Source organism: Ahaetulla prasina, chromosome 1, assembly GCF_028640845.1.
Source record: "Ahaetulla prasina isolate Xishuangbanna chromosome 1, ASM2864084v1, whole genome shotgun sequence".
NCBI classification, from domain to species: domain Eukaryota; kingdom Metazoa; phylum Chordata; class Lepidosauria; order Squamata; family Colubridae; genus Ahaetulla; species Ahaetulla prasina.
The window spans coordinates 89,852,878-89,875,719 of record NC_080539.1 but is presented as its reverse complement, the minus strand read 5'-3'; the positions used below and the strand labels follow the sequence as shown (position 1 = coordinate 89,875,719).

The window sequence follows — 22,842 nt, the reverse complement described above, 5'->3', positions numbered from 1 at the left end:
AAAATAAAAATAAATAAATAAATAAATAAATAAAAAGTTCACTCCAGAGGATTTGGACTTTCTGAAACTCAAAGATTTATTTCATATAACATTAAATGCAAATTCTGAAATCTGTTCCCAGTGTTGAACATGTATGACTTTATAGCAGGGGTGAAATGCTACCGGTTCAGCCCGGTTCAGCTGAACCGGTAGCGATGGCGGTCAATGGTTTGGATAATTGATAGCAACAGCAGCACGAAGCTCCTCCCACCTGCCTGGTCGTTACTTCCTGGTTTTAACCAGGAAGTAACCTGTTTTTTACCCTCTGTGCATGTGCTAAGGATCTGCGTGCGCAGCATGTGCACTTCCGAACCAGTAGGGAAAGTAAGTAGATTTCACCCCTGTTTTATAGGTAAAAATCAGCACTTTGTGCTGTACTCAAAGATCTATTGGAAGCCAATGCATCATCACAAAAACCAGTGTTAATCAGTGTTAATAACAGCTCTGGCCTACCATAAGGTGAACTTACTGATGCATTTATATTACCCATCCCAAGAGGAATAAATGAACAATTGGCATTGATTTCGAAGTTTGACATAGAGGAACACTTTCTTCTGATATTGTTTTCAACGACCCTCCTGATTCTGAGTCAGTTTGCCTATTGTGATATAGAAATGCTTCAAAAGAACATGTATCCTCCGGAGATAGTTCCTCTACTCCTTTTGTTATAGAATAGAATAGAATAGAATTCTTTATTGGCCAAGTGTGATTGGACACACAAGGAATTTGTCTTTGGAGCATATGCTCTCAGTGTACATAAAAAAACAAGATACTTTTGTCAAGAATCATAAGGTACAACACTTAATGATAGTCATAGGATACAAATAAGCAATCAAATGATACTAGTAAACAATATCAATATAAATCGTAAGGATACAAGCAACAAAGCTGCAGTCATGCAGTCATAAGTGGGAGGAGATGGCTGATAGGAACAATGAGAAGACTAATAATAATAGCAATGCAGCCTTAGTGAATAATTTGACAGTGTTGAGGAAATTATTTGTTTAGCAGAGTGATGGCATTTGGGGAAAAACTGTTCTTGTGTCGAGTTGTTTTGGTGAGCAGTGCTCTATAGCATCATTTTGAGGGTAGGAGTTGAAACAGTTTATGTAATGTATCTTTAAAGTTTTGGAGGGAAACTTGGGCGGGAAATAGCACGTTGCTGATTGGTTGAAGCCTCAGCCAAAACTGTATATAAAGAGGGGATTTTGCCGGATGTTTTTGCTGGGTTCACTATAAACTAAAGAGCTGTTGTCACTCACTGGTCTCCTGCCTCTTTATTGCCCAAATCTAACATTGGCGACGAAGGTGGGATATTGAGGCAGAAAGATCGTCGGAAAGAGCTGAACTAACCAGGAATTAGCGAACCCAGACAGTAAGGGGCGGAGAGCAGCGATGTCCAGCTACACACCGCCAGCGCCATTTGACCCAGCCAAGGAGAAATGGGGGTCGTACATGGCTCGTTTCGAGTGTTTCCTCGAAGCGAACGAACTCCAAGGAGTCTCGGACAATCGGAAGCGAGCGTACTTCCTAAGCCACTGCGGTCCGGAGGTTTTCGACACCGCAGAGTCACTGTCAGAGCCAACGCCGGTACAGTCGGTACCATGGCAAACACTACAAACGGCACTTCGAGCACACTACGCACCGACACCCTCAAAGTTCGTCCAACGGTTCGAGTTGAGACAGCGGGTACAGCGCGAGGGCGAGTCGATTAGTGTGTATATGGCGGCGTTGAGAAAAGCCGCGAACCATTGTGAGTACAGAGATTTGGAGGACACCTTACTTGACCAGCTCATTTGTGGGGTCAGGGACATCCGATTGCGAAGGCGGCTGCTGTCTAGAAGCAACCTGACGCTGGCAATAGCCTTGGATGAGGCCAGGGCTCACGAGATGTCCACCATAGCGGCAGAGACCCTGCAAAAGCCGAACGCACCCGGGGCTGGAGCGAAAACAACCCCGGTCCACAATGAGGAAGTCCAGGCCGAATCGGAAGGTGAGGAAGAGGAAGAGGTTTTCCACACTGGGAGGCCAGAGAGAGGGGACCGAAGCGAATGCGTGAGTTGCGGGGGCCAACACCAAAGACAACACTGCAAGTTTAAGGACGCGGTTTCCCGGCGGTGCGAAAAGAAAGGCCACATAGCGCAGGCCTGTCGAGCCCCCCAACCTTCCCGCCAAAAATTCAAACTGACCAATCAGAGTGCGGGAGCAGCGAAGCGGCCCGGGATTGGTCCATTCAAAAAGGGCGCGAAGTTAAACCAGACTGCCGTGAGAGTGGGTCACGCATCAACACGTCTAGAGAAAAAGATTTTTACCAAGACATACATTGAAGGGGTGCCGTGCCAAATGGAAGTGGACACCGGCTCATCGATCACGATTATGTCCTGGGACACCCTCGTGAGAGACTTGCCTGCCATCGCGAAGCGCAAACAACAAACCCAGAAGCTGAGGGTGCAGGACTACCAAGGGAATCGGATCCCTGTTCGTGGGGTAACGTCCGTCCAAGTCAAGTATGGACAGTTCAAGAAAACTCTGCCAATCACCATAGTTGATGGAACCTTACCGAGTTTGCTAGGACTGGACTGGTTCCGAGCTTTGGGCATGGGAGTGACCGGGGTCTTCAGGAATGAAGTCGACCTCAAAGATGAACTAATGAAGGAGTTTGAGGACGTCTTCAAAGACTGCCTGGGCAAGTACGAGGGGACCCCTATTTCCTTTAACCTAGACCCACAAGTTGCCCTTATCCGGTTAAAGGCTAGGAGGGTCCCATTCGCCCTAAAGCCCAAGATTGACCGGGAGCTGGACAAACTAGTAAGCCAGGGGATACTAGTGCCCGTTGACCATGCAAAATGGGAGACACCTATAGTCACCCCAGTCAAACCGGACGGATCGGTCCGGATTTGCGCTGACTACAAGGCAATGCTTAACAAAGCATTGCAGAAGAGTGCATACCCCGTCCCAGTAGTGCAACACTTGTTGCACTCGTTAGGACAAGGGCAGGTTTTCGCCAAGCTAGATTTGGCTCAAGCCTATCAGCAGTTACCCGTAGATAGCAGCACAGCCGAAGCACAAACAATCGTCACGCACCGGGGTGCTTTTAAATGCACCCGGTTACAGTTTGGGGTTAGTGTGGCTCCTGGGTTATTCCAGAACCTAATGGAGCGACTATTGCAGGGACTACCCGGGGTGGTACCCTACTTCGACGATGTCTTGGTATCTGCTGAGAATTTAGAGGAATTGGGGGTAAGGCTGAGGAAGGTTTTGGGCATTTTCCGGTCTGCCGGGCTTAAGGTTAAGCTGAACAAATGCCAGATCGGGGTAGGATCCGTAGAATTCCTGGGCTACCGGATAGACAGGGAAGGGATCCACCCCACTGAGAGCAAGGTACGGGCCATCAGGAAGGCCCCAGCTCCACAAACTAAAATGGAGTTACAGGCATTCTTAGGCCTGGTAAACTTCTATGCGGTATTCTTAAAGAACAAGGCAACAATAGCCGAACCGCTACACAAATTACTAGCAAAGAAGGCTGTGTGGTCATGGGGGAAGGCGGAAGCTAAGGCATTTGAAGGGGTAAAAAACTTTTGTCCAGCGATAGCCTCCTTATTCAATACAATGGCACGTTGCCATTAGTGCTAGTTTGTGATGCATCTCCCTATGGGGTGGGGGCTGTGCTCAGCCACAGATTGCCAAACGGAACAGAAGCCCCTATAGCGTATCACTCCCGAACAATGTCTTCGGCCGAGAGGAACTATAGTCAGCTAGATAGGGAAGCATTGGCTATAGTCTCCGGGGTAAAGAAATTCCACGAATATGTATTCAGACGTGACTTCGAGATAGTCACAGACCATAGACCCCTACTAGGCCTATTGGCGGGCGACCGCCCAACGCCCGTGGCCCTCTCACCCAGACTGACCCGATGGACCATCTTCCTGGCAGCATACTCTTACAAATTGCTTCACCGGCCAGGGAAGGACTTAGGGCATGCGGACGCCCTGAGCAGATGCCCGTTACCGGAGACCATCGAAGACCCTACCCCGGGGGCACCCGTCCTGCTAATTGACTCTTTGGACTCTGGCCCGGTCACGTCCAAGGAGGTGGCTAGGGCATCTTACAAGGACATTACAATAAGGACTGTAATTGGTTGGGTACAAAGGGGATGGCCCGCTGCGCCGGGCGAGCGTTTCAAAGACTTTGTGAAAAAACGAGAGGAGCTATCGGTTCAAGGGGGGTGTCTGTTATGGGGAGATAGGGTGGTGATCCCGGAGAAATTACGAAAAAATGTATTGGAACTCCTGCATGTGGGCCACCCGGGGATCGTGAGAATGAAGGGTTTAGTGAGGAGTTATGTGTGGTGGCCCTTGATGGACAAGGAAATTAGCGACAGGGTAGGGAAATGCCAAGCCTGCCAAGAGTCAAGGCCACTACCCCCTACGGCCTCAATCAGAGAGTGGGAGAAACCCCAGGGGCCATGGTCTAGGATTCACATCGATTTTGCCAGCCCATTCCACGGGCAAACCTTTCTAGTGGTAGTAGATGCCTACTCCAAATGGCTAGAAACCATTCTCATGAGATCCACGACTGCCGAGTCAGTGATCTCAGTCCTGAGGCACCTATTTGTAACCCATGGGTTGCCCGACACCCTAGTTTCCGACAACGGCCCGCAATTCACGGCAACCCAGTTTGAGGGGTACTTGGCGGAGGAGGGCATCAGACATGTCCTCTCGGCGCCTTTCCACCCGGCAACGAACGGACTTGCAGAACGTTTCATTCGGAGCGCAAAAGAAGCATTATCCAGGATAAGGCCAGGCGATTGGCAAACAAAAATCGATACCTTCCTAGCAGTCCAACACAGAACCCCCTGTGTGACAACTGGCCGCAGCCCGGCGGAACTATTGATGGGCAGGAAGCTCAGGAGCCCATTAGACCGACTAAACCCAACCTACACCCCAGATGGGTACAAGGGGGCACACGGTAAAACGAGAGAAATGACAGTGGGCGACCCAGTATGGGCACACAACTATAGCGAGGTCCAACGTGGTTAAAAGGGACAATTCTTGAAATAACCGGGCCGAAATCATATCTCGTAGAGATGGAGGATGGCCGGGTTTGGAAGCGCCACATAGACCAAATAAGGAAACGAATAACAAGTAAATCAGAAACAGATCAGTCAGGCCCTGACTACCAAATGTTTGAATCCACAGCTGACTCAAACCCGGGGCAAACGCGGGACTTATCTGAGTCCGACGAGGTCCAGCGACACCAACCGGTTCCTCCTGAAGACAGCAGGGATGACGCTGCCAATAATCCAGGGCCGGATGGCCTAGAGGAGGAGCTGGGAGGAACAAACAGTCCCTCCGGCCAGCTCGACTCACTCCCAGAAAATGAATTGCGCAGGTCCGAGAGAGTTAGGAGACACCCAGTCTACTTGCGTGACTACGTGGAGAAATAAGATGTTAATTTTATGTAAATGTGGGTACAATGCGTTCTGGGAGGGAAGGAGTGTAATGTATCTTTAAAGTTTTGGAGGGAAACTTGGGCGGGAAATAGCACGTTGCTGATTGGTTGAAGCCTCAGCCAAAACTGTATATAAAGAGGGGTTTTTGCCGGATGTTTTTGCTGGGTTCACTATAAACTAAAGAGCTGTTGTCACTCACTGGTCTCCTGCCTCTTTATTGCCCAAATCTAACAGTTTATGTCCAGGATGCAAGGGGTCTGTAAATATTTTCACAGCCCTCTTTTTGACTCGTGCAGTATACAGGTCCTCAATGGAAGGCAGGTTGGTAATAATTGTTTTTTTCTGCAGTTCTAATTATCCTCTGAAGTCTGTGTCTGTCTTGTTGGGTTGCAGAACCAAACTGGACAGTTATAGGGGTGCAGATGACAGACTCAATAATTCCTCTGTAGAACTGGATCAGCAGCTCCTTGGGCAGTTTGAGCTTCCTGAGTTGGCGCAAAAAGAAGCATTATCCAGGATAAGGCCAGGCGATTGGCAAACAAAAATCAATACCTTCCTAGCCGTCCAACACAGAACCCCCTGTGTGACAACTGGCCGCAGCCCGGCGGAACTATTGATGGGCAGGAAGCTCAGGTGCCCATTAGACCGACTAAACCCAACCTACACCCCAGATGGGTACAAGGGATGGCCGCTGCGCCGGGCGGCGTTTCAAAGACTTTGTGAAAAACGAGAGGAACTATAGTCAGCTAGATAGGGAAGCATTGGCTATAGTCTCCGGGGTAAAGAAATTCCACGAATATGTATTCAGACGTGACTTCGAGATAGTCACAGACCATAGACCCCTACTAGGCCTATTGGCGGGCGACCGCCCAACGCCCGTGGCCCTCTCACCCAGACTGACCAGATGGACCATCTTCCTGGCGGCATACTCATACAAATTGCTTCACCGGCCAGGGGAGGACTTAGGGCATGCGGGCGCCCTGAGCAGATGCCCGTTACCGGGGACCATCGGAGACCCTACCCCGGGGGCACCCGTCCTGCTAATTGACTCTTTGGACTCTGGCCCAGTCACATCCAAGGAGGTGGCTAGGGCATCTTACAAGGACATTACAATAAGGACTGTAATTGGTTGGGTACAAAGGGATGGCCGCTGCGCCGGGCGGCGTTTCAAAGACTTTGTGAAAAACGAGAGGAACTATAGTCAGCTAGATAGGGAAGCATTGGCTATAGTCTCCGGGGTAAAGAAATTCCACGAATATGTATTCAGACGTGACTTCGAGATAGTCACAGACCATAGACCCCTACTAGGCCTATTGGCGGGCGAGCGCCCAACGCCCGTGGCCTCTCACCCAGACTGACCCGATGGACCATCTTCCTGGCAGCATACTCTTACAAATTGCTTCACCGCCAGGAAGGACTTAGGGCATGCGGACGCCTGAGCAGATGCCCGTTACGGAGACCATCGAAGACCCTACCCGGGACACCCGTCCTGCTAATTGACTCTTTGGACTCTGGCCCAGTCACATCCAAGGAGGTGGCTAGGCATCTTACAAGGACATTACAATAAGGACTGTAATTGGTTGGGTACAAGGGGCACACGGTAAAATGAGAGAAATGACAGTGGGCGACCCAGTATGGGCACACAACTATAGCGAGGTCCAACGTGGTTAAAAGGACAATTCTTGAAATAACCGGGCCAAATCATATCTCGTAGAGATGGAGGATGGCCGGGTTTGGAAGCGCCACATAGACCAAATAAGAAACGAATAACAAGTAAATCAGAAACAGATCAGTCAGGCCCTGACTACCAAATGTTTGAATCCACAGCTGACTCAAACCCGGGGCAAACGGGACTTATCTGAGTCCGACGAGGTCCAGCGACACCAACCGGTTCCTCCTGAAGACAGCAGGGACGACTCTGCCAATCACCATAGTTGATGGAACCTTACCGAGTTTGCTAGGACTGGACTGGTTCCGAGCTTTGGGCATGGGAGTGACCGGGGTCTTCAGGAATGAAGTCGACCTCAAAGATGAACTAATGAAGGAGTTTGAGGACGTCTTCAAAGACTGCCTGGGCAAGTACGAGGGGACCCCTATTTCCTTTAACCTAGACCCACAAGTTGCCCTTATCCGGTTAAAGGCTAGGAGGGTCCCATTCGCCCTAAAGCCCAAGATTGACCGGGAGCTGGACAAACTAGTAAGCCAGGGGATACTAGTGCCCGTTGACCATGCAAAATGGGAGACACCTATAGTCACCCCAGTCAAACCGGACGGATCGGTCCGGATTTGCGCTGACTACAAGGCAATGCTTAACAAAGCATTGCAGAAGAGTGCATACCCCGTCCCAGTAGTGCAACACTTGTTGCACTCGTTAGGACAAGGGCAGGTTTTCGCCAAGCTAGATTTGGCTCAAGCCTATCAGCAGTTACCCGTAGATAGCAGCACAGCCGAAGCACAAACAATCGTCACGCACCGGGGTGCTTTTAAATGCACCCGGTTACAGTTTGGGGTTAGTGTGGCTCCTGGGTTATTCCAGAACCTAATGGAGCGACTATTGCAGGGACTACCCGGGGTGGTACCCTACTGACGATGTCTTGGTATCAGCTGAGAATTTAGAGGAATTGGGGGTAAGGCTGAGGAAGGTTTTGGGCATTTTCAGGTCTGCCGGGCTTAAGGTTAAGCTGAACAAATGCCAGATCGGGGTAGGATCCGTAGAATTCCTGGGCTACCGGATAGACAGGGAAGGATCCACCCACTGAGAGCAAGGTACGGGCCATCAGGAAGGACCCAGCTCCACAAACTAAAATGGAGTTACAGGCATTCTTAGGCCTGGTAAACTTCTATGCGGTATTCTTAAAGAACAAGGCAACAATAGCCGAACCGCTACACAAATTACTAGCAAAGAAGGCTGTGTGGTCATGGGGGAAGGCGGAAGCTAAGGCATTTGAAGGGGTAAAAAACTTTTGTCCAGCGATAGCCTCCTTATTCAATACAATGGCACGTTGCCATTAGTGCTAGTTTGTGATGCATCTCCCTATGGGGTGGGGGCTGTGCTCAGCCACAGATTGCCAAACGGAACAGAAGCCCCTATAGCGTATCACTCCCGAACAATGTCTTCGGCCGAGAGGAACTATAGTCAGCTAGATAGGGAAGCATTGGCTATAGTCTCCGGGGTAAAGAAATTCCACGAATATGTATTCAGACGTGACTTCGAGATAGTCACAGACCATAGACCCCTACTAGGCCTATTGGCGGGCGACCGCCCAACGCCCGTGGCCCTCTCACCCAGACTGACCCGATGGACCATCTTCCTGGCAGCATACTCTTACAAATTGCTTCACCGGCCAGGGAAGGACTTAGGGCATGCGGACGCCCTGAGCAGATGCCCGTTACCGGAGACCATCGAAGACCCTACCCCGGGGGAACCCGTCCTGCTAATTGACTCTTTGGACTCTGGCCCGGTCACGTCCAAGGAGGTGGCTAGGGCATCTTACAAGGACATTACAATAAGGACTGTAATTGGTTGGGTACAAAGGGGATGGCCCGCTGCGCCGGGCGAGCGTTTCAAAGACTTTGTGAAAAAACGAGAGGAGCTATCGGTTCAAGGGGGGTGTCTGTTATGGGGAGATAGGGTGGTGATCCCGGAGAAATTACGAAAAAATGTATTGGAACTCCTGCATGTGGGCCACCCGGGGATCGTGAGAATGAAGGGTTTAGTGAGGAGTTATGTGTGGTGGCCCTTGATGGACAAGGAAATTAGCGACAGGGTAGGGAAATGCCAAGCCTGCCAAGAGTCAAGGCCACTACCCCCTACGGCCCCAATCAGAGAGTGGGAGAAACCCCAGGGGCCATGGTCTAGGATTCACATCGATTTTGCCAGCCCATTCCACGGGCAAACCTTTCTAGTGGTAGTAGATGCCTACTCCAAATGGCTAGAAACCATTCTCATGAGATCCACGACTGCCGAGTCAGTGATCTCAGTCCTGAGGCACCTATTTGTAACCCATGGGTTGCCCGACACCCTAGTTTCCGACAACGGCCCGCAATTCACGGCAACCCAGTTTGAGGGGTACTTGGCGGAGGAGGGCATCAGACATGTCCTCTCGGCGCCTTTCCACCCGGCAACGAACGGACTTGCAGAACGTTTCATTCGGAGCGCAAAAGAAGCATTATCCAGGATAAGGCCAGGCGATTGGCAAACAAAAATCGATACCTTCCTAGCAGTCCAACACAGAACCCCCTGTGTGACAACTGGCCGCAGCCCGGCGGACATTTTGATGTTAGGTATCCATTTTATGTCTTGAGCTATGATAGAACCTAGAAATGTGAAGAACCTAGAAATTATAAACTTTACCATTATCTTATTGGCAAAAAATTAAAAAATATAAAGAATCAAAATAAAAGAAAGGCAAAGGACTCAATTCAGGGGCAAAGGATTCCTTTGGTAATAGCAGTGATATGCAATAATACATCGCTTTGAACTAATCATATCTTTTGACAAACTATTGAAAGAATCCAACAACTGTATATAATATTATCTCTGCTTGAAATAAAACAAGATGGAACAGTTAATTCTGAATGAGATCTGAACCTATTTGTGAACAATGCCTTCTTTCTATTCCATGGAAAAAGTTTGTCATGAATATTCATAATATCCTTTTTTATATATTTAAAGACTTTACTTTAGTAGAATTATGATAGAAGCAAAAGAAGTCAAGAAGGATACCAATAAAAGTGATAGATAAATTTATTATGAAGGTATCAGACATCCTTAGTAACATTTAAAATCCCTCTGAAATTGCCTTTTCTTTTTCTTCCACTACTTATTAGTATATCAGATATAGTGTTAGAATAGCAAAGCAGAATATATATTCAGTTTATAAGGAGAGAATCTAGAGAATTCAAGGACACTTGTAAAAAAAGACAGTCCAGTATGTGAGTATGGGTATTTCTAACATCAATACAGCAGCTAAATTAATGACAGTCACATAATGGTTTATGGATTGAAATTGGATCTTTGGAACATAAATGAATGGATTTTACTTGTATAACTAAAGAAAAGAAAAGGGAAAAACTCAGTGCTGGCAACAGTCTAGCCATACCTTATTTATCCTTGTAAAATTTACATAAAATTAAGCACAACATCCTGAGATCACCTCAATAATGGTAAAATAATAATATTCTTGAAAAAACCAGTTTGGGGTAGTTATTAAGGCATCAGGTTAGAAACCAGGAGATCGTGAGTGGGTGACCTTGGACCATTCATTCTTTCTCAGTCCTAGGAAGCAAGCAATGGCAAATCACTTTGGAAATCCTACCAACAAAACTTCAGGGGTTTGTCTAGGCCAGGGGTCTCCAACCTTGGTCCCTTTAAGACTTGTGGACTTCAACTTCCATTGCAGTGTCCCTGGAGCCATATTATCGAGATTCAGCAGCTTCACAACTTGTGTATGTTTACTATCATCATAGTGTCCTGGAGTCACATAATCACTATTTGTGCACTTCACAGCTGGCTTCCAACAAACAGAGTCAATGGAAAACATGACAGTAAAACATTTTTGAATTGGGTATCCTTCCTTTTTTCTTCAGGTGACACAAAATATTCTAAGTAATCTAAAAAAATTGTGCCCTGCAATAAAGCAACATCGCTAAAATAAAAAAATAAAATAAAAAAATAAAATTAAATAATAAAATTAAATTAAAATAAAATATAAAATAAAAATATAAAATAAAAATATAAAATAAAATAAAATATAGCTCATAGCCAACACAGGTGCAGTTTTCCATCCATCACTTTTCCTCCTGCTTATCAGTTTGGATTGCATAGACATTGAACTTTTCACATTTGCCATGAACTTCTCTTTGTTCTTAATTCTTCTGACTGTGGAAGGATTAATGTTCTAGGAAAGTGCCATGTTTGCCCTCAACTCCCCTCCCCTCGCTTCAATTTCTCCACCTTTGTCTGCATCATGATCGACTGGCACTTCTTTGCACTATTCCTCCCCATTATCACTCTTCAGCTTAATTAAAGACACACACAAACTAAAATGGAGTTACAGGCATTCTTAGGCCTGGTAAACTTCTATGCGGTATTCTTAAAGAACAAGGCAACAATAGCGAACCGCTACACAAATTACTAGCAAAGAAGGCTGTGTGGTCATGGGGAAGGCGGAAGCTAAGGCATTTGAAGGGGTAAAAAACTTTTGTCCAGCGATAGCCTCCTTATTCAATACAATGGCACGTTGCCATTAGTGCTAGTTTGTGATGCATCTCCCTATGGGGTGGGGGCTGTGCTCAGCCACAGATTGCCAAACGGAACAGAAGCCCCTATAGCGTATCACTCCCGAACAATGTCTTCGGCCGAGAGGAACTATAGTCAGCTAGATAGGGAAGCATTGGCTATAGTCTCCGGGGTAAAGAAATTCCACGAATATGTATTCAGACGTGACTTCGAGATAGTCACAGACCATAGACCCCTACTAGGCCTATTGGCGGGCGACCGCCCAACGCCCGTGGCCCTCTCACCCAGACTGACCCGATGGACCATCTTCCTGGCAGCATACTTACAAATTGCTTCACCGCCAGGGAAGGACTTAGGGCATGCGGACGCCTGAGCAGATGCCCGTTACGGAGACCATCAAGACCCTACCCGGGACACCCGTCCTGCTAATTGACTCTTTGGACTCTGGCCCAGTCACATCCAAGGAGGTGGCTAGGGCATCTTACAAGGACATTACAATAAGGACTGTAATTGGTTGGGTACAAGGGGCACACGGTAAAATGAGAGAAATGACAGTGGGCGACCCAGTATGGGCACACAACTATAGCGAGGTCCAACGTGGTTAAAAGGGACAATTCTTGAAATAACCGGGCCGAAATCATATCTCGTAGAGATGGAGGATGGCCGGGTTTGGAAGCGCCACATAGACCAAATAAGAAACGAATAACAAGTAAATCAGAAACAGATCAGTCAGGCCCTGACTACCAAATGTTTGAATCCACAGCTGACTCAAACGCGGGACTTATCTGAGTCCGACGAGCTCCAGCGACACCAACCGGTTCCTCCTGAAGACAGCAGGGATGACGCTGCCAATAATCCAGGGCCGGATGGCCTAGAGGAGGAGCTGGGAGGAACAAACAGTCCCTCCGGCCAGCTCGACTCACTCCCAGAAAATGAATTGCGAGGTCCGAGAGAGTTAGGAGACACCCAGTCTACTTGCGTGACTACGTGGAGAAATAAGATGTTAATTTTATGTAAATATGGGTACAATGCGTTCTGGGAGGGAAGGAGTGTAATGTATCTTTAAAGTTTTGGAGGAAACTTGGGCGGAAATAGCACGTTGCTGATTGGTTGAAGCCTCAGCCAAAACTGTATATAAAGAGGGTTTTGCGGATGTTTTGCTGGGTTCACTATAAACTAAAGAGCTGTTGTCACTCACTGGTCTCCTGCCTCTTTATTGCCCAAATCTAACAGTTTATGTCCTGGATGCAAGGGGTCTGTAAATATTTTCACAGCCCTCTTTTTGACTCGTGCAGTATACGGGTCCTCAATGTAAGGCAGGTTGGTAGTAATTGTTTTTCTGCAGTCTAGTTTGGATTGGTTTGCCATGAGTTTGTATCTATTGTGAAATGACAGTGGGCGACCCAGTATGGGCACACAACTATAGCGAGGTCCAACGTGGTTAAAAGGGACAATTCTTGAAATAACCGGGCCGAAATCATATCTCGTAGAGATGGAGGATGGCCGGGTTTGGAAGCGCCACATAGACCAAATAAGGAAACGAATAACAAGTAAATCAGAAACAGATCAGTCAGGCCCTGACTACCAAATGTTTGAATCCACAGCTGACTCAAACCCGGGGCAAACGCGGGACTTATCTGAGTCCGACGAGGTCCAGCGACACCAACCGGTTCCTCCTGAAGACAGCAGGGATGACGCTGCCAATAATCCAGGGCCGGATGGCCTAGAGGAGGAGCTGGGAGGAACAAACAGTCCCTCCGGCCAGCTCGACTCACTCCCAGAAAATGAATTGCGCAGGTCCGAGAGAGTTAGGAGACACCCAGTCTACTTGCGTGACTACGTGGAGAAATAAGATGTTAATTTTATGTAAATGTGGGTACAATGCGTTCTGGGAGGGAAGGAGTGTAATGTATCTTTAAAGTTTTGGAGGGAAACTTGGGCGGGAAATAGCACGTTGCTGATTGGTTGAAGCCTCAGCCAAAACTGTATATAAAGAGGGGTTTTTGCCGGATGTTTTTGCTGGGTTCACTATAAACTAAAGAGCTGTTGTCACTCACTGGTCTCCTGCCTCTTTATTGCCCAAATCTAACAGTTTATGTCCAGGATGCAAGGGGTCTGTAAATATTTTCACAGCCCTCTTTTTGACTCGTGCAGTATACAGGTCCTCAATGGAAGGCAGGTTGGTAATAATTGTTTTTTTCTGCAGTTCTAATTATCCTCTGAAGTCTGTGTCTGTCTTGTTGGGTTGCAGAACCAAACTGGACAGTTATAGGGGTGCAGATGACAGACTCAATAATTCCTCTGTAGAACTGGATCAGCAGCTCCTTGGGCAGTTTGAGCTTCCTGAGTTGGCGCAAAAAGAACATTTTTTGTTGTGCCTTTGTGATGACATTTTTGATGTTAGGTATCCATTTTATGTCTTGAGCTATGATAGAACCTAGAAATGTGAAGAACCTAGAAATTATAAACTTTACCATTATCTTATTGGCAAAAAATTAAAAAATATAAAGAATCAAAATAAAAGAAAGGCAAAGGACTCAATTCAGGGGCAAAGGATTCCTTTGGTAATAGCAGTGATATGCAATAATACATCGCTTTGAACTAATCATATCTTTTGACAAACTATTGAAAGAATCCAACAACTGTATATAATATTATCTCTGCTTGAAATAAAACAAGATGGAACAGTTAATTCTGAATGAGATCTGAACCTATTTGTGAACAATGCCTTCTTTCTATTCCATGGAAAAAGTTTGTCATGAATATTCATAATATCCTTTTTTATATATTTAAAGACTTTACTTTAGTAGAATTATGATAGAAGCAAAAGAAGTCAAGAAGGATACCAATAAAAGTGATAGATAAATTTATTATGAAGGTATCAGACATCCTTAGTAACATTTAAAATCCCTCTGAAATTGCCTTTTCTTTTTCTTCCACTACTTATTAGTATATCAGATATAGTGTTAGAATAGCAAAGCAGAATATATATTCAGTTTATAAGGAGAGAATCTAGAGAATTCAAGGACACTTGTAAAAAAAGACAGTCCAGTATGTGAGTATGGGTATTTCTAACATCAATACAGCAGCTAAATTAATGACAGTCACATAATGGTTTATGGATTGAAATTGGATCTTTGGAACATAAATGAATGGATTTTACTTGTATAACTAAAGAAAAGAAAAGGGGAAAAACTCAGTGCTGGCAACAGTCTAGCCATACCTTATTTATCCTTGTAAAATTTACATAAAATTAAGCACAACATCCTGAGATCACCTCAATAATGGTAAAATAATAATATTCTTGAAAAAACCAGTTTGGGGTAGTTATTAAGGCATCAGGTTAGAAACCAGGAGATCGTGAGTGGGTGACCTTGGACCATTCATTCTTTCTCAGTCCTAGGAAGCAAGCAATGGCAAATCACTTTGGAAATCCTACCAACAAAACTTCAGGGGTTTGTCTAGGCCAGGGGTCTCCAACCTTGGTCCCTTTAAGACTTGTGGACTTCAACTTCCATTGCAGTGTCCCTGGAGCCATATTATCGAGATTCAGCAGCTTCACAACTTGTGTATGTTTACTATCATCATAGTGTCCTGGAGTCACATAATCACTATTTGTGCACTTCACAGCTGGCTTCCAACAAACAGAGTCAATGGAAAACATGACAGTAAAACATTTTTGAATTGGGTATCCTTCCTTTTTTCTTCAGGTGACACAAAATATTCTAAGTAATCTAAAAAAATTGTGCCCTGCAATAAAGCAACATCGCTAAAATAAAAAAATAAAATAAAAAAATAAAATTAAATAATAAAATTAAATTAAAATAAAATATAAAATAAAAATATAAAATAAAAATATAAAATAAAATAAAATATAGCTCATAGCCAACACAGGTGCAGTTTTCCATCCATCACTTTTCCTCCTGCTTATCAGTTTGGATTGCATAGACATTGAACTTTTCACATTTGCCATGAACTTCTCTTTGTTCTTAATTCTTCTGACTGTGGAAGGATTAATGTTCTAGGAAAGTGCCATGTTTGCCCTCAACTCCCCTCCCCTCGCTTCAATTTCTCCACCTTTGTCTGCATCATGATCGACTGGCACTTCTTTGCACTATTCCCCTCCCCATTATCACTCTTCAGCTTAATTAAAGACACACACAGTCACTACACACCACCCACAACTAAACAACAACCTGATCTGCAAACAGTATAAAGAAAAAAATTAGGACAGGGACGGTAGACATGCTGGTGCACTTATGCACGCGGCGCCCCTTACAGACCTCTTAGGAATGGGGTGAGGTCTACAGTAGACAGTCTAAGGTTAAAGTTTTGGGGATTTGGGGAAGAAACCACAGAGTCAGGTAGCGCATTCCAAGTGTTGACAGCTCTATTACTGAAGTCGTATTTTCTGCAGTCTAGTTTGGATTGGTTTGCCATGAGTTTGTATCTATTGTGTGCTCTTGTATTGTTTTGGTTGAATCTGAAGTATTCATTGGCTGGTAGGACATTGTAGCAGATGATTTTATGTACTATGCTTAGGTCAGACTGAAGATGGCGAAGTTCTAAATTTTCTAAGCCCAAAATTTCGAGTCTGGTGGCATAAGGTATTTTGTTGCAAGCAGGGGAGTGGAGGACTCTTCTTGTAAATATCTCTGGACTTGTTCAGTTGTATTAATGTATGATATGCAGTGTGGGTTCCAGACAAATGAGCTATATTCAAGAATTGGTCTGGCAAAAATTTTGTATGCCCTAGTTTGCATACAAACTTTTGTATACAAGCGGAAGTTGGGAGAAGGCAGGAAAAGTTTAATTTCTAGCACACAACATATGTACAGTATGATTATCCTTTCCTGCTTTCTCCTGACTTCTGGGATCTGCTGTATGTAAGCTGAGACACGTTTAATTGTATTGGCAAAAGTTTGCAACTTGAAAGTTCATTGAGTAATATTTGTATATATACATAGAATTATTGTCTCAGAAAAGAAGATAAATTAGAGCCTAATTTACATATAACTGAATGTAATTTATAATCTTGAATTTCAGGTGAAATAAAACAGGCATGAATTATTTATTTATTTATTTATTTATTTATTTATTTATTTTGTCACAACAGTATATATAGAATAGAATAGAATAGAATAGAATAGAATAGAATAGAATTTTATTGGCCAAGTGTGATTGGACACACAAGGAATTTGTCTTGGTGCATATGCTCTCAGTGTACATAAAAGAAAAGATACGTTCATCAAGGTACAACATTTACAACACAATTGATGGTCAATATATCAATATAAATCATAAGGATTGCCAGCAACAAGTTATAGTCATACAGTCATAAGTGGAAAGAGATTGGTGATGGGAACTATGAGTCGATTAATAGTAGTGCAGATTCAGTAAATAGTCTGACAGTGTTGATGGAATTATTTGTTTAGCAGAGTGATGGCCTTCGGGAAAAAACTGTTCTTGTGTCTAGTTGTTCTGGTGTGCAGTGCTCTATAGTGTCGTTTTGAGGGTAGGAGTTGAAACAGTTTATGTCCAGGATGCGAGGGATCTGCAAATATTTTCACGGCCCTCTTCTTGATTCGTGCAGTATACAGGTCCTCAATGGAAGGCAGGTTGGTAGCAATTATTTTTTCTGCAGTTCTAATTATCCTCTGAAGTCTGTGTTTTTCTTGTTGGGTTGCAGAACCGAACCAGACAGTTATAGAGGTGCAAATGACAGACTCAATAATTCCTCTGTAGAATTGGATCAGCAGCTCCTTGGGCAGTTTGAGCTTACTGAGTTGGCGCAGAAAGAACATTCTTTGTTGTCCTTTTTTAATGATGTTTTTGATGTTAGCTGTCCATTTTAGATCTTGCGATATGGTAGAACCTAGAAATTTGAAGGTTTCTGCTGTTGATACTGTGTTGTCAAGTATTGTGAGAGGTGGAAGTATGGAAGGGTTTCTCCTAAAGTCTACCACCATTTCTACGGTTTTGAGTGTGTTCAGTTCCAGATTGTTTTGGTTGCACCACAAGGCTAGTCGTTCGACCTCTCGTCTATATGCGGATTCGTCATTGTCTCGAATGAGACCAATCACTGTTGATAAGCATTGACATGTAACAACTATATAATATATAAGCATATATATGAGCATAAGTATTTAATAACTATATTAATTAGCTTTAATGAAAGGGAATAATAGGACAGGAACGGTAGGCACGTTTGTGCTCTTAGGCACACCCCTTACAGACCTCTTAGGAATGTGTATAATGTATCAATGTATAATACAATGTAATATAATACAATGTATAATGTATCAGACTTCACTAGGGTTAGACTTACAATGACAATTGGAGCCATGATTTCCTTCCCTAAACCATGTTGTCATAAAGCACAGTCAAGTTGCTTAGTGATGCAATTGCTGCAGTCCTGGTTGCCGTTGTTAACTGAATCCCATGGCTGTTACTTGAGGCAAGTAATATTTCCTGTCCGCTCTCCGCAATCAAAGTCAATGGGGAAGCCAGCAGGAAGTTGCAAATCACAGGCTGTCAGACAGGGAAATGGCTGCTGCCAGGTGGGAGAGGGAGAAAGGAGGTGCATGAAGGTGTGTGGAAGGTGCAGCAAGTGTGTGCAAGGATGTGATGGGGCCACAATAAGCATAGTGATGGTCAGGGAAGGTGCATAAGGGTGAGAGTGGGTGCACAACAGACACAACACAGGTTGGGAAGAATGTATGAGGGTGTGAGGGAGTGCATGAGAGCTACAGAGCAGGTGAAGGCAGGTCCTGATTTGCAAACAAACCTTATTTGTTATTTTTGATAATTATTTAAAATCATATTGTTTATATATGATGATGAGGGAAGATTCACTATTTCAGAAGAACGTCTGATTATATGTTTGTACTGACAGTATTTCTGCATTTCTTTGGTTTACGGCATCTCCTTATAATGATTACAATGTGTTTTTTTTTTAAATTAACAGAATAACAGAGCTGGAAGGTGACTTTGGAGGTCTTCTAGTCCAACCCTCTGCTCAAGCAAGTAACCCTGTACCATTTCAGATAAATGGTTTTACAATCTCTTCTTAAAAACCTCCAGTGTTGGAGCATCCACAACTTCTGGAGGCAAGTCATTGCACTGATTAATTGTTCTAAATGTCAGTTAGATGTGCAGCTGCTTTCGATGTACAGCTGCTTTAAATTAGATGTACAGCTGCTTTAGCATCTGTAGCAAGGAGGAATCACAACCAAGACACTCTTCTAGGTTGCCCTAATTCATAATTGCTGGAGACGTGTGGAGCAATTCGTATCATTTATAGAATTTTAACTGTAATTGTTTCTGTAAGGGAATGAAGCTGCCTGAGAAAAGCAGCTGCAGCCATGCAGAAATGTTTTCTGCCCTCATTTCCCCAAGAATAGTCTCAGTTCATCCCTTTCCCCAAAGAACAGTAGAAGTTTCAGAATTCATTCTCCCTCCCCCTTACAGCTCACTCATAAGCGTTCACACCTGTGTTCCAGGTGTCTGCCTAATTGAGCCACACCTGATGTTTTTAGGAATGTGCTGATGTTCAAAGGCACCTCACCCTGCCCCTTAGCTTACAAAAGTGTGGGTGTGTCGATAGAACGTTAAGAAGACAATGGGAAGATGAGGAAGTGACGTCTGAGAATATACAACTACTACAAACAACAGGCAGAACCACAAGATCACAGGAAGCAGCTCACTGTGGAGTGATTCCGACCTGGAGCTTGGCAGCAATCAGAAGAGGTGTAATCATGTTGAGGCAGCACCTAATTCCAACAAGAATTTTTGGAGGGAGGCAAAGGTTATATTCCAAACTTTACATTTTTTATTTGATGTAAGGAATATCCATCAAATACTGATTTGCATCAAATTGCAAAACGGGGGGGGGGGGGGATAGAGTTAACCCAAGGCAGCTGCCTGTTGAAGGTGTGTGCTACAATAAAGCATTGTGTAGTTACCTGCTGTGGTGTGCCCTTGGGAAACAAAGAGCTCTTCAGATCTCTGTGAGGAATAATATTAAACTTTAAATGACATCAGTACTGAAAATTCATGCAAGGAAATCAGTGTAGGATTATTTAATTGTCTTTTCAAAGTCATTTGGTCATATGTCTAGAATATTATATATTTATGTCAGGAATCTTGAGTTTGTCTTGTTTTGCCTCCTTTTTTTAATATGATGACTGATGCCCCCCCACTTTTTTTACTCATGTAGAGTAAAAGATTTTCCATAACCAATCTGAATATGTATAAAAACATATGTGAAAGAGGAGAGAGAGAAAGAAATGAGAATGTGTAAGGTACACAGAAAATAATATATACCTACTACTGTTTAGTGAGCATTTAACAATGATGCATGATCGTTCCGTAGTAATCTAGAATGACCATATCAGGACAACCAAAGTCATTTTACTATTAAAAGTGGAACGAGATGGTTCTCCTTCCACTGTGTGCAGAAAGTTTACTGAGTAATAATTAAATCTTTCTGCTACAGGAATAACGGATGAACCTTCTCCATTTAAAAGCAGTGAGGAAACATCTATTAAACAAAGGAGTGTGACAGTGCTTGATCCAACAGTGACAATGACAGTGACAGTGATTAATCCAACATTAGTCCCAGCAGACTAGCTGAGTGGCAACCATTGATCTTGCATCTTCCACAAATGTGAACAGCCACAATGGAAATATTGAGGAGTACAAAGCCAGAACCTGATTCTCTACTGTCCAATTTGGACCCAAAAACACACATTCTGATGCCTTAAATAGCTCCCCAATCCCCTTTACCATGCAAAACCATATGTATCTCCAGTGCATCTCCATGATTCCTCAGTCAGTCCCAACAAAAGCAGCAACCCAAATGGCATGAGCAATAGAGACTTAAAATCTTCCTCTATTATTAAAGGAATGAACCTCTAAAAACTAATGGCAACATTCCACATATTCACATGGTCAAGATATGTATAAAATAAGAGTCTTATGCTGCAGCATCTTGAAAAAAACAAGTTTGTCCTTTTAAGTGCATTTTTTCTTCACTTCTTTCCATACTTCACCGTTTCTCTTCAAAGTGATGATTGCCCTCCAACTGTCATGAAAATCTTTTTATTTTCAATTGCAATCATTCCAATGCTAACCGAGCCTTACACATATAGGCATGACCTGTTCTCACTTGATCAAGTAAGTTCAAAAAAGGGGGGGAATAGGGTTTCAGCAGTAGAATGATTGCTTGGCATATGAGCAAGCATCTTGAATTTCTTCTTTATTCAGTACCACTTCCAGTGACAATCAAAGAAATAGAACCACTGCATGGGGACAACCTTCATCTACCAGCTCCCACCCACAGTCAACAATACCAAAAGCTATTTAGACATCCAGGGATATCAACGGGTTCTCATTTCCCCAATGTCTCTTCAAATATAGATCATCCATCCTCTTATAGCCTCTATCAATAATGTCAAGTCCCATGAAGCTGGGCAAGATTGAGGAAGCAAGAATTATACAGAATTTAATAAGGTATATTTAATGCTCATTTGAGTTAACTGCAGAATCCTAACAGGGATGAATGGAAAGCATCTCGCTTTTAAATGAAAAGTTCTCCTTTTAAATAAAAAACCCTCCTTCTTTTTAAGTCCTGAATTAGGTAGACTTGCTTGCTTCTTCAGGTGAAACAAAATATTCTAAGTAATCTAAAGAAAATTTTGTACTCTACAATAGAGCAGCATCACATAAATAAAATAAATAGCTCATAGTCAGCACATAGATGCAGTTTTCTTTTACAATGGTTGCCATGTTCTGCTCTCCATCTGGATTTACCAATTGCCACTGAAGTGTAATAATTTCCTATTATTACTGGAGTATGATGTGCTATATTTTAAAAAAAAGAATATGGGCATTCCCAGTGAGAAATGATTAGGACAGCAAAAGGAGGAGATATATAACCAAGCAATCCTGAATGCATCAGCTGCAGCTGCCATCTTTATTATTTCATTTTAAAACATTTTATAAAGACATCACATGTATTAAAAAAAATACAGTTAGCACATAACTTTAACATTATTATACCATTAATTATGCAAAAAATGTAACAAAATTAGTTGAAATAAGTGGGGAAAGAATGAAAGGGAAAATATTAATTTTTAGTTTTTTAAAAAATAGAAGTACACAAGAAAACAAAATCAAACCCAATATTTCATTTGTTTTGTATAAAGTTCTTGGTTTATATATTTACAGAAGAGTTAATTTTGTGAAATGGTTAAGAAGGCCAGAAACCTGAACACTGAGTTCTACTACAACCTTAGGCATGAAGCCAGCTGGGTGACCTATGTCTGTCTCTCTTTCTCTTACCCCTAGGAAGGAGGCAAAACCAACTCCAAAAATATTACCCCAAAAAACTGCAGGGATTAGTCTAGGCCAGGGGACCCCAAACATGGCAGCTTTAAGACTTGTGGACTTCAACTTCCAGAATTCTCCAGCCAGCTACATACAAACACCCGCGAAAACCTCAGAAAACAAATATATATATTTTCTTCAAGATATGTTGTTTTATTTATGACAATGTTTGTGTATACTGTTGTGACAAAAAGAAAAAAATATATATATTTAAGACTGAGCATTTGCTGGTTGAGATTTGGAATTGCCAAGTTTGAGACCATTTTGAAGGGTAGTAGTATTGCTGGTTTAACTTGCTGGATCAAATTATGGACAAATTTGGCTTAGGTGACTGGAATAACCAGTGACCATATTGTTCATTCCTGGAAGTTAATGTTATTTATTGTAATTGACAAAAGCTTTCTTAAGTTCTAGTTTTTCTACTTTTCTAGCCTCACATGAAGATTCTAGAGTATGAAAAGTGTGTGTTCTCCATGAACTGAACATCTCATAGAGGTCAAAGATTTTTATTATATGGTTATAGCCATGCAAAAGAAATTCTCTGTGAATTATTTCTAAAAAAATCTAAGTTTTATTAATTTATCAAAATATAAAATACAGAAATACAGAGAAAAAATAAAAATAATGAGAAAATAGGGGAGGAAAAAAGGAAGAGGAAAACGTATAGGGCAAAGGAAAGGAGAAAAAGCAAACCATTGACTTCAGACTTCTTTTGGGCAGT

At 43.4% G+C, this 22,842-nt stretch overlaps 1 long non-coding RNA gene across 1 annotated transcript in view; it reads left to right on the top strand.

The window, feature by feature from the left end:
- LOC131190705 (uncharacterized) overlaps positions 1-18,835 on the top strand; it is a 138,691-nt gene extending 119,856 nt beyond the window's left edge. Inside the window, exon 4 of the long non-coding RNA XR_009153304.1 lies at positions 18,700-18,835. This is a non-coding gene — a long non-coding RNA (uncharacterized LOC131190705). The remainder of the gene's footprint in view (positions 1-18,699) is intronic.
- The last annotated feature ends 4,007 nt before the right edge of the window (positions 18,836-22,842 follow it).